This window comes from Palaemon carinicauda, chromosome 22 (genome assembly GCF_036898095.1).
Source record: "Palaemon carinicauda isolate YSFRI2023 chromosome 22, ASM3689809v2, whole genome shotgun sequence".
NCBI lineage: Eukaryota > Metazoa > Arthropoda > Malacostraca > Decapoda > Palaemonidae > Palaemon > Palaemon carinicauda.
In genome coordinates, this window is record NC_090746.1 from 17,145,458 (window position 1) to 17,150,457 (window position 5,000).

The following is a 5,000-nucleotide window of genomic DNA, read 5'->3' on the forward strand; positions in this document are numbered from 1 at the left end:
TAATGGTTCGACTATGTCATTGGATCTCGCTCTATCTCTTTTACTATATACTGACATACATAAACACTCACATGTGATATATATATATATATATATATATATATATATATATATATATATATATATATATATATTTGTGTGTGTTTGTAAATCCGGAGAGATGCCCTCCTCGATTTTGGACGCCACCAACACATTGTCTATTTATTATATTTATATATATATATATATATATATATATATATATATATATATATATATATATATATATATATATATATATAGAGGTAAACAAGTCAACATTTACGTGCCAATACTCTCTAGAAATCAGTTGTTTAGTTTTCCTTTCTCTCTCTCTCTCTCTCTCTCTCTCTCTCTCTCTCTCTCTCTCTCTCTCTCTCTGACAAACAGTAATTCTATACGAGCCTTGTTGTGGACATTAAATGGTCAGATATGTTCTCTAATGTCCCAATAGACTTACCATCAGCTGGACGGAAGGGGGAGAAGGCGGCGTGATTTATTGACCCAAATTTTTTTTCTCTCTTCTTTTTTTTACATAATATTCGCCCTGTTTGCGAAAATCGTACATTCATCTGAAGGAAAATTAACACTTGAACTTAATCGTGCTTTTGAGTCATGCCTCGATTTCTTTATTAAATCCCATAGTCTTTAGATCTGTGCTTCATAAAGAATTATTTTTATTATCATTATGGTTCCCTGATAATACTTTGCAATGATACAATTAGTTCAGTGTCTAATTACTTCATTAGTATTTTACTACTACTACTACTACTACTACTACTTTTTATTTGCTATGATATACCATTTTTAGCTTTTCGAACAACGACAGCCATTAGTCATTCAGACCAAATTTTGCATATGCAAAATTATGGTGAACATTAACATTAAAAAGACCCGAAAGATCAAATTTAAGTTAAATGGAAAAACTCAGATTCACTGCAAACTTTTCGGTTATTTTCCCATCCATAAAAAAAAATTAGGTTGTAAGATAATTGCTTTAATAATCGCTCTTAGGTTGATTCTTTCGCTCAACTACTTTCTTATTAACTGACAAAATATTTTCATCAAAAGTGTTTTGATATATTGAGCTGAAATAGCCATCAGAGATTTACCAGTGAGTGCTGATTATCCAACTTAATTAGGTGAACAGTGTCTCTAATTAAGCAATGGTACCCATAAATAAAGAAATTATATATCAAGTGTCTGATGATGGTGAAAAGAGGTGGCGATGGTGACGAGAAGTGGTGGAGAAGGTGGGAGAATGAGGGGATAACTTGTGCGCACACCATAATCGGCAACTCTCGTTTGGATCATATTAGTAGTAGTTTTCATCGATAATATCGCTCAGAACGTGTCTTAGTAGATGCGACCAACCATGACACTTATGTTTTCGATAGATAAGTTTGCTTAATACAAAAACTAAGTTGCGATTATTATAACAGATATCAATGTTTTTTTTTTTCTAACTACTACTGTTCCATAATCATAAAAAGTTATCATCTAATACGGAGTAAATATTTTAAAGGACAAAATCATAAACAACAAAAGCAATAGGCAACACCTCAAATGCCAATCAATTCTTGTAGGCTTACTACATTTCAAGTGAACGACCCAAATTCTGAATACATTTCAACATCCAATTAAGACTAATTGCGAATGGAAGGTATACTTGAGAGCATTCTAGAATTAATAAACCACAGATTTTAATTTTTCAGTTGTGTTAGGCAATTAAGAAATGAGTCTTGCGACAAACACGTATCTGAAACGATTTTGAGAGCTGAGGTCGTGTTTGTTTTTCTTTTTTACTCAAGCAAAATATGCATTGCTAATTATGAACCGCGTTAGTGTAGTGCAAGATACATATATTTCCAACAAAATGTTATTGTACATCTAATTTCATTGAAATTTGATTTGTTCTAATATTTGTATAGTGAAAGTTATATATATTGGCCCCTACACGGTGGGGCCCAAATAATTGATATTATTATCTACACAATTGTAAAGCAAGATATGTAAATTTCTATCAGCTCTTTAGAGAAATACAAATTAAATGCATTTCAATCAACACAAGAGTGTTGCAAATTATTAGTGAACGTTAAAATTATTTGTCACCGATTATAAGCTACTGGTTAATTCTTAGGAAACATCTCCATTCGTTCCTGTCAAATTAAACCAAAGTTCCTGATAACAATGAAGAATAAAAGTTGTTGGTGATTTGTCTGTATTTTCCTGTGCCTTAAAGGACTCCATTTGATGTCACTAGTGTTAGTTATTAAAGTTCCTTGCTTACCAGACCAATGTCTACATTTATAGCCTGTCTCATTTGTAATGTCTGTTTCGGATTGAATAAATGAGGTTAAGAAACTCCCCATCAATGTAATCAATTTGTTTTCTCTTCTGGAACACACTTGGTAAATCAGACAGGCTATTGTCTTCATAATATGCATTATCATTTCAATTCTTTGTAAGCTGTTTAAGCAACTGCATAGAAGTAGAATTTTCTCAAACTTTTTAATGTAGCGTAAAGACACTATTTTTGTACATAAGTTAGGTCTCTTAGTTTTGATAACAAGATTATATATATAGCTAACATGCTTGAAAATGTGCGTCATTTTAGCGAAGAAATAGAAAATTATAGAAAATGTTAAATATTTCGTCAACTTATTGCAGAAGCCACTGTAATATTTATATTATATGGTTCCTACTTTTTTTTTCTTTTCTAATGTATTATACTATGAAACTCTCAGAGGCGCATTAAATAGTTCATTTTTCATCTTGTTTTGTGGAGTAATTATGCCGTAAGTGAAAGAAAAGTAATTATCAAAGTAAAGGAAGAATTAAGATTGCTGTCTTGGTTTCTCAATTTATTTCATATCTGTTTCTTAAAGTATTTCAGATAATGTTACTTTTTAAGGGTTAATCTGTTTCTAATAATGAAATCTTATTGATTCATATCTGTTTTTATGAAGTGCTTAAGGTAGTATATTTCTTATCTGCTTCTAATATGGAATCTTATCAAAATTGGTCTTGATCGTAACGTTAAATGATTACTTATATCAATGTTTCAGTCCATTTATTTTCACAAAACGCTCACTATAACCGGGAACTAAGCGACTGAAGAGACTCTATGAAGGCCGTTGCTTTGAATGAAGCCCCATAACTTTTGTTCCATCACGTCTAAGCCACAAAGTTGGATGCAGACCATAAACAGGAATGTTAGTTGGAAGACAATCTCTTTCTCTACCTAGGAAAGTTATCTCCTGGGAAAGGCTTTTCTCTTTACTTAAATGGTTTTTAAAGTAGTTTTCATCCTTACTGAAATTCCCCTCTAGTAATAAAAAAGGAATACCACTTCAGCACAATTTTTCTACCAACCATACTTAAGATAATAAATATAATTTGACCAATTAATTTCATCAAGCTGAATCTTGGGCGCTTTGTATCTCATAAAATGGATAAATGAATATTGCTACTTTTTAAGTTGGCTAGTATTGGCAGTTATGGCATATACCAATTACTACCGAATTCTAAAGGTGCAACCACAAGAGAGTTTTAATTGAATAGTTGTACTTTCATCGCTTTATTTTTACTATCTATTTATCATTAATTGTTATCTATTTTGGGGGACATTGTTGTCTTTGCCTGTAATGGTTACAAAGAAGCATTGACATTAATCAATGTTACTGAATTTTTTTTATAACTTACCTAGAGCTAAAAACTTTGTATGATATTGTTTATATAAGAATTAGGGCAACAAAGGTCTAAGATATAAGGCATTTTTCAGTAGGTTTGTAAATAACATGTGAATAGTTTTTTGTTACACAACTAATGTAACCTATAGGAAAAGGATAATTATAGCATTTCTTTATAATATATGAGAGCTGTAAAGTGTGAATTGAAACTCCATTGATTGTCAAGTTCACCGCAGGAGCATTTATTTATTAATAAAAAAAGATATCACAAATAAAAAGATGTTTATCTTTGAATACCGTGATCCAATCCCATTGTCTCGTGGCCCTTGGGAGACTCTTTAGCTAAAGTCTACGGGACCCTCTCTCTAGAAATGATGCATAACTATGGACCCTTGATGACGTTCAGGGCCTTCAGGTTGCTCTTCAAGAAACCGGGGCTTTTCGGAAATAACCGATATCCAGACCCTCAACCGACATTTAATGGTAGAGGGTTAGGAAGACTGGCAACACCATGTCGTAAACAGAAGAGTACACACCATGAACAATAATGTTCGAAGAATTTATGATTATATAATTAAATATATATATATATATATATATATATATATATATATATATATATATATATATATATATATATATATATATATATATGAGAGAGAGAGAGAGAGAGAGAGAGAGAGAGAGAGAGAGAGAGAGAGAGAGAGAGAGAGAGAGAGAGCCTTATTGTGATTATAGTAGCATCCTCGTTTACTGAGAAAATCCGTATTTAAATGCTAGGTAAGTATAGGGGTATATGGACCTTCTCCATTAAAGACACATTGTGATCTATTAACCCAGAGCAGTGAATCATGCCCTTCATAGTTAAACGACAGAGGCAATCAAATCCATTTTGAAAAAGGGGCAGGGGTCTATAGAAACTTCATCCCAACTCTGATAAAGTAATAGATAGATAATTAAAGACAAACCTCAGTAGGTGACACTGAAAGGGGTTATCTAGGTTTTCATGAGCTCTATACGCCTACATCTATTTGCTGAAAAGGTTTAATCTTCCTTCACTTACTCTTTGGAGAGTAAGCCTCACTTATCTCCAGTTAGCCAAGAAATCTTCAAATTAATTCGAAGATATCATCTAGATAAAAATATTATCTTAAAAATTGCGAGAAAGTATCAAAATTAGGAAAAAATAAAGAAGGAAAATCACCTGTTAGGTCATATCTTTTATTAAGTATCGACTCATCATACTTTTTAGTAACTCGTTGATACAACGCAATCGGTGGTTATGTGACC